Here is an 8,330-nt window from a genome sequence, read left to right on the forward strand (position 1 = left end):
ATGTAGGACCTTGCACTTTGTTTTGTTCAACTTCATGAGGTTTGCGTCTCAAGCCTGTCAAGGTCCCTCTGGATGTCCCATCCCTTCCCTCCAGAATGTTGACTGCCCCACACAGCTTGGTGTCGTCAGTGAACTTGCTGAGGGTGCATTCAATCCCACTGTCCATGTCGCCGACAAAAATGTTGAACAGCATCAGCCTCAGCACTGACCCCTGAGGGACACCACTCATCATTGGCCTCCACGTGGACACTGAGCCACTGACCACAACTCTCTGCATGCAACCATCCAACCAGTTCTTTATCCACTGAGTGATCCACCCATCAAATCTGTCTCCAATTTAGAGACAAGGATGTCATGCAGGACATTTTTCATTGAAAATAGTTTGGTTTTGGAAGATGTTCAAAGGGCTGGAGTACCTGTCTGGTGAAGACAGGCTCAGAGAGTTGGGTTTGTTCGGCCTGGAGAACAGAAGGCTCTAGGGAGACTTTATAGCACTTCCCAGTACCTACGAGAGAGCTGGGGAGGGAATTTTTACTAGGGTCTGTAGTGACAAGACAAGGGGTAATGGCTTCAAACTGAAAGGTAGTAGGATTAGATTAGATACAATCTTTATATTTGAATCAAATATATTGCTGTTAGGACAGAAATAGTTTACCTTGCTCTCTTACTTTTCAGTCATTGACATTCAGTATTCACTCATCTCATTGTACTGTAAGTTCAAAGAAAGTTTAAAGACAATTATTTTTTCCTTACCTGTTCTAATGTCTTCTCATGGCTATTCATAAAAATAAAAGTGCACCTTTGATGAGGGAAGACTTAGGAGTTTCTTTGTACCTTGATGGAATTTTATTTTTATATGGATTAGATTTAATTTAATTTTTTTTCAACATCATAAAAGGTTATTTGTTTTTTTGGATGGTAGTAATAGTGTGTGTGAGCTGTTCTTTCATGGAGGGTTTTTTTATTTGTGCAATATCTGAATTTCTATATGCTCTAATTATTTAGAAATGTTTTTGGATAAAAGGTTGAGGTTTTCTTGTATATTCATAAGGCTGCTCTGCATACCAGCATGACACAGTCTGTGTGATCAAAGGTGCATTTTTAAAGAGTGCTTTTATTCTGGTGACACACGCGTAGACCTGCGTGTGCTGAGGATGTTGCTTGAAGGGCAGCTCACGGGGCTGTGCAGCGTGCCTTGTACGAAAGGGAGCTGGCACCGCTCGGTGGTGGTGAGCGGTATTGGTTTGCGCAGAAAGCCACGTGGAAAATTTCCATGTAAGGGAGGCTGCTGGGGAGAGATTGTCAGCTATGATGTCTTTAGCTCGAAATGCTTTTCTAGTAGCTGGGATGATAAAAAAAGAATCCACCTACCTAAACTGATAAAGTTACACTACCTGACAGAGAGATCATAACTAAATTTTATAAACCCCATTCTTCAATTATAAACCTTTTTTCTGTAAAATACGAGGTCTGGTTCAGAGTCTGATCTAAAAATTATATTTTTCTCAAGTAGTAAATTATAAAAATACAGGGAGATAATTCAACTTTCATGCTGGAGAATTGAATGCTGAATGAAATACATACAAGACAAATGTGTCTTTTGCACTAGACGCTTTTTTTTCTAGTAGGGTATGTGCCATTTATAGGCACATTATGTGCATATACATGTAGACAGATATTAACACCAATCACTTTTTCAATTAAAAGAGTTTTAAACATCTTAAAACTCTCCTGGCCATAGGCCTACCTATTGTTTGTTGATAATTTCCTATATACACTGTAATAACCCCATGGCATCTGATTCTACATCGAGGATGCTTTAGTTTACTGCTGTGGTAGAGAGTGTTGGGGATTTTTATTCCCTGATACCGATTTTAGTTTGAAAGCTCATTAAACTGGAGGGCAAAACCATGGCTGAAGCCACAGCTCTTTTAGCTCTGGTGTGTTCAGGGATCTTGGCTACTTCAGTGGGCTAGTAAGTGTCACTTCTACATTTCCTTACCTAATAAAAGTGGGTCATCAAGTTTAACTGGTCTGTGATGTTTGAGAATTCAGCTTCTCTGTGCTGCAGAAGTGGCAGTGTCTTTCTCACCTCCAGCACTGCAGCTGGCCGTGCAGTGCAGTTCAGGAGTGCACGCTCAGCAAACTATTGCAGGGCTGGTTTACACTCAGCTCATTTTAGGAACAAGTGAGACAATGCTCTTTTGAAAAGTGTACTTTTTTTTTTTGTTTAAGGCTGGGAGTCCTGTTAAGTCATACCAGTTAGCTGGAGGCTTTCTCTTTGCTTCATTTGTATGAGATATTCTACCTAAGAGAAGGTGCTCGTATCACGTATCTATTGTGTATCGTTATCCAGGCAAATAAGCTTTGTAAGCTGAGGAAGAAGTCTACTGAGTTACAGAGCGCTGTGTAACACAGTTTAAAAGAACTCCAATGATACGTTTAATCTTCAAAATTAGTTTCTTTTCTTTTTTTCCCTTTTCTTTTTTTTCCCCCATTGAGAATTACGAACTAGTACAAGGGGTTTCGGAAAAGCAGAATAGAAATTTCTGTTGAAGGGTTTCTATTCACTCCTATAAAAGAAAGTTGTATTTAACCTTCTGGTAAATGATGCATGGGATTTGTCCCAAAATAGACAGTATAAAAAGCTTGTTAGCTGTGCTGTGTTGGTATGCCTGACAAAGCGAATATTGGTGGAGAGGGAGACATACCTACTCAAACTGATCTGACAGCAGAAATGGGTTTCATGTCTTTGAGTGCTAGGGTACCCCTTGGATAGTTCTATTCACAGCAGTAACCCAGAAGTTTTAAAAATGTGGGGTTTTTTCTTTCAGTACAAAGAATGAATCCTTTATTGGTGAGCAACACAAAAAGCTTTTGGGCTTGCCAATAGGAATTGTCAAATTAAAAAGTTATTTCCAGAACACTTGTATCTCATTGTCTGAGCACCGGAAGCAATTAAATCTTCACCACTGTGCTGGAGAGGACTGTCTGGAATGGAAAAGATGAGAAATTTTTCAAGATGTTAAAAGGATCGTGATTCTTGGAAAAGACAATTTAAGAATAGTTTATGACTATTGTAGTTACAAACTCACTGCCATAAAAGGAATGTGCTGCATGTTGGCACACTGCCAAGTCAGGGAAAAATGAAAGTGCAGCTCAGCACTATTTTAATGCAGAGGATATGGGAGGAGCAGGAGTGTGGGGGAAACCCAATTGACATATATTAACTTTCCTTTGGGAAATATTGCCAGTCATACCTGTTGGGAAACAATCTGCAAATGACAGATGTGTGAGTGCTTGCAAGGCTGAAAGATTTGCTGGTATCTGCCCTTAGCCAAGGATCCCAGGCTTGGGGACTCCTTACTTGTCTAGTCTCTTCTTCTCCTTGGGGTCTTTGCTTTTCTTGTCTCTTTGCAGTTCCACCTTTCTCTTCCTATTTTATCTGTTACTCACAAGGCTTGCAGAGTCTTTTCTCTACAATAATGAAATCTCTTTCCATTTTACACACCTTCCTGAAGTCCAAATTACAGTCCCTTAAGCAAGGACCCTTTTAACTTTTGTTTTACCTAAAGGAGAAACAATGACCTCCCTCCTCCCCTTGTATTCAGTGTAGCGTGGATGTCCTCGACACCCCACAGGCCGTGTACTGTGGCTGTTCAGATGGGACAGGTACCACTGCCCTGCTATGTATCAGTGTTAAGTAGTAACATAAGGAGAAATAAGCCTCACAGTTCTCTCCTCCATGGGAGCAGCGGAAGAATAGTGCGCTTTAATGTGCCTTTTCCCCTGCTTTTTGGGACAGTACAGCCTTCAAAAACCTCTTTGTTTTTTATTATCCTCTCACTTCTCAGGCCTTTTAATTTGGCCCTGGGACACACCCCTGGGCTTTAGTTACAACAGCACACCAGTCTCTTTGTTGCCAACTGGTTTTTCACTAGCTGGAGAGGGGAACAATGCAGTGGCCAGTTCAGCATACAAAAAGGGTTATTCCCATAAGGGATTGTGAGCTTCCCATCTTTGGCAGCTGATGCTAGAATGTTAGCTCAGTTTGGTAATTAGATAAAATTAAACATAGCTCTTTGTTCTCTGCTCAGATGTGCTGTTTTTCTTTTAGAAGTATAAATAATTTTTCTATTCTGGATAACCATTCTAACATAAATGGAAACAGGCATATGGAGCCTCCTTACGTAGCATATCTTTTTGTCAACAGTTGAAATCAGTGAAATTATCTTGAATTGTGTGCAGAGGTTCAGAATTTGGTTTATTTCCCAAGATTTTTATTGATTATTTTACTGGAAAGAGAATTGTTTTAGCCTGTATGATAATCTAAGATTTACTGTGGGAATCTCATCTCTCCTAGATGGAGGAGCAAAGTGTGGGTAATAAAGCTAAGACTAAAGGCTACACTGCTAAAAATATCTCTGATTCACCTCAGTGGAAAACTTTATGCAGCCTAAGGATGAAATATGTAGGATAGTTAGTCTGTAAGGCTGTGCTTGTCAAGTGTGTATTACAGAGTGGGACATGAGGTGAGCAGGTGAGAATATACATTCCTGGTCATCTTCTTTTCTTGCTTTCTTCTGTTTCTTTGTCTGATCTCAACCTTTAGACTTTTCTTCTTCCACCCCTACTCCAGCTGTTAACATGATTAATATAGAAGGCATTGCTACTGAATCTACCCAGCTAGACAATAAAAAAGATACATCAGTAACATCAATAGACTGGGCTGTATAACCCCATTTCACATGAGAAACAGGGCTGGCCTGTGGGCACTCTGAGGAAGCTGTGGGTCTGGGGAGGGCCTCCTGCACCCCTTGAGCACGAGCAGATGCGACGTGAGTCATGCTCGGTGTGCCCAGGTAGACATCTGCCCACCTCCTGCCCTGCTTGCTCTGCAGGTACAGGGACAACCACTATAGATCATGCTATGGAAACACTGAATAGACTCCCCACTTAGGAACTTCTCTGGTTCCTTTGCAAATGTCATTCCCATAAGTAAGGGCCATTAAACCACCTGTGGCTGGATCTGTCAGTATCCTAAAGCATATGTCAGCCAAACCAACACTTGAAAATCTCTGTTAGATTAGTCTGTTAGACTGTGTATGCTGTTTTGCAGGAAAGTCTTTTAGCTTTGAGTTTCAGTTGCTAGGGGAGGAACAAAATCCAGTATAAAAGAATATGTAAAATTTGAGAAAGCAAAAAGGTTTTGAAGTTCACCATTTAGGCTTCTTTCTACTGGTTGTACTAACTTCAAGTTTAAAGCTTGATGTTTCCTCATCTTCCACTCAAATATTACGCGTTATGGCAGTAATTACCTCTTTTATTGGTTCACAATATAAGCTTTCTATGAGTAGACTGAATTGCCATTCGGTTTGCACATTCCAGCACAAACAGCAAAGGAGAACATGCTTTAACTGAGAATCTTAAAAGTAAAGTGGGAATTCATGTCTAATACTTCTGATTTCTGTGGCTGTAACTGAGAAGCTAATATTGTATGGGGGGTAGTATATGCAGACAAGCATGAAAGTTAAATGCTACAGTACTTTTGTAGACGTGTAAGGTTAGCACAATTCATTTAGAATGTTTCATGCCTCTTCAATAAGTCTTTGAGAAGCTTAAATTTATAATTATCTTTATCATTATCTTAGTTGTTAATGATTAAAGTATTTTACTCTCATCAGACAGTGAGGTTTTGCAAGGTATTTTAATAGCAAATCATGAACTTTTGAAGACACGTGGTTTGCATTATTGATGGATGTACAAGCACATAAAAAATCCAGACCATAAAACCTCTCTTGAAAGGTGAATTTCATGGAATCACAGAATGGTTTGGTTGGGAAGGGACCTTAAAGATCATCTAGTCCCACCCCCCCTGCCATAAGCAGGGACACCTTCCACTAGACCAGGTTGCACAAAGTCCTATCCAGCCTGGCTTTGAACCCTTCCAAGGATGGGGTATCCATGACTTCTCTAGGCAACCTGCTCAAGTATCTCACCACCCTCAGTGAAGAATTTCTTCCTAATATCTAATCTAAATCTACCTTTTCCCAAGGTTTTATCAATTGCCTTTACTATCTTGTGCCAAATGCTTCAAATACAGTACAGTGCATTGATGCATCCAGTTGTCTAGAAGTATAATTATAAAACACAAATGTATATTCACTGGTTGTGTGTTTTTTTGAGGGCTGAGGGCTGCCTTATCCGGCTTTTGGGAGGACAGAACAGAAGGGTTGGTTAGCCCAGGTAGTGAGGTATATATGTGCTGAGAATACTTTGTGCACTGCACAGAGACCATGGATTGGAAGGGGAAACTGGAATTCTTCCCCTCTTTTCTGATAAATAGCCAGTAGTCCTTATCTCCTTGGTGAGTTTTTCTGTGCTCTAGTCTCCTGCCACAGCTGGCAGGTTGGTGATGGTTATTAAGCACCTTATTCCAAGCTATGCAACACTACCTTTGCCCCTACCATAGCATATACCATGACAAACCTGAGACATTTACTGCAAGCAGTAAAGTCCCTAAAAAACACCAGCAGGAGAGACCAAGGGCTTTGGTGTTAGCAGGGAGTGTGTTAAGAGAAAATGACTAGGGAATAAATAACTGTTTAAACACAGAAAGACATGATATACTAAAACATTTGCTCATGTGGTTCTCTCTAGGCTGCACTTTTTGTTCCTGCAGTGCCTGGGGGTTGATCTGTTCTGTCTGCTGAGTCTGACTGGCAACAGCTTTAGGTAAGCAAAAGCCAAATAGAAAAATAAATACCCAAATGTTAGGGCAGGAATAAATGTATATTTAAATATTCCACTAAGCTTTATCAGGGAAACAGTTATAGTTTGATTTATGTCAGAATAAATAAATAAACCCTTTGCAAAACAACTGTTTGAACTTACTGCTGGACTGAAAGAACTTAGGAAAACAAATATTGATAAAAATTAAACTGTTAATGTAACACTTGAGTATAGTAGACTCCCAGGCCTTTACTGCCCTCTAACTTCTTGGTGTTTGGCTTTCTTTCTTCATCTTCTTTGTTTTTACCAGTGACACAGGAATTCCTGACAAGAACCTGGGAGCCCAGCTCTCTGTCTAGTGTGTACCTATCTCATAATTGTTTCCTGCCCTCCAAATGAGGCCAGAGACTTGGGAGTGGGGAGAGGGAAACTGGAAAAAAAAAGTAAAGTCTTATGCTATTAAGGTCTCATTATAGGAGCAAGAAAAAAAACCCTAATTCTTCCCTTAAAAATGTGTGGATGTATTTTTAATTTACTTGTAAAGGGCTAAAACTTCACTTTTTTTTTTTTTTTCTGTGACAGCTGGGATTCTCATGTGATTTTAGGAATTCTGGTCCTGTCAGGAAAAACACTGAATATGAAAAAATTTAAACCAGTAGGGTTATCAGCTCCTGAAACGCTTGATGTTTCTCTTACTGCTCTTAAAAGCAAGAAATGGTAATACCAGAATTTAATCTCTCAAGTTATCCTTCTCCCAAAGAAATTTCTCTAGTTGCAGATAGAGGTTGAGAAAACATAACCTGAGTACACACAAACTTCTTAATTTCCGAAGGACAGACCACCTATGTTACTTTATAACTACTCATGTTTATTTTGGGGCCAAACTTGTGATTTCTGAATGTCCACAATGGACAATATAGAAGCTCTTGAAAACTAGCAGTTTTTTAACATAATGCCAACATAAGGATCTTAAAGGGAAAGCTTTCCTGGAGTTACAGTGTGTATCATCATAGAAAACTGTTGCAGAAGCCCACCTAATAACATAGTGCTGCATTTATATTATCTGTATTTATAAGCTTTACAAGTTACTGCTGAGCATGATGTCCATCTTACTAGAGCCAGACAGATGGAAGATCCATGTTGGACTATGCTGTGCTAGGTTAAAGAGTGAAGTGCAGTGAAGGGGCTCCAAGAGGTTTGATGACAACTGAGGACAATGGTGGAGGAGCCAGCAGTATCTTGGACATTGCAGGCAGCACAGCAAGCAGCACATGTTTATAAAAACCTCAACCCACCAAAAACCAAAACCAAGAAGTGACATATAAAAACATCATCTGCATCTCTGGATTGAGAGTTTTGCTCTGACCTCTTCATGGTCTGACAGAAAAGTGGCATGTTGCAGTGCTGCAATAATGTGTGTCAAGTCTGTGTGGTGGAAGTGCAGCGCCGCAGTACTCACTGTGGCTCAGGTGTGCGACATTGGCTGTCCCCAGGCCACGCAACCCTGGTGCTGGCAAGGTGGGTGCTGTGTCAGCATGGCTGGGCTCCCTTGGGACTCCCTCGGGGCTGAGGTAGGTGCCTCCAACACCAGCATGGGA

Source organism: Acanthisitta chloris, unplaced genomic scaffold, assembly GCF_000695815.1.
Source record: "Acanthisitta chloris isolate BGI_N310 unplaced genomic scaffold, ASM69581v1 scaffold9740, whole genome shotgun sequence".
NCBI lineage: Eukaryota > Metazoa > Chordata > Aves > Passeriformes > Acanthisittidae > Acanthisitta > Acanthisitta chloris.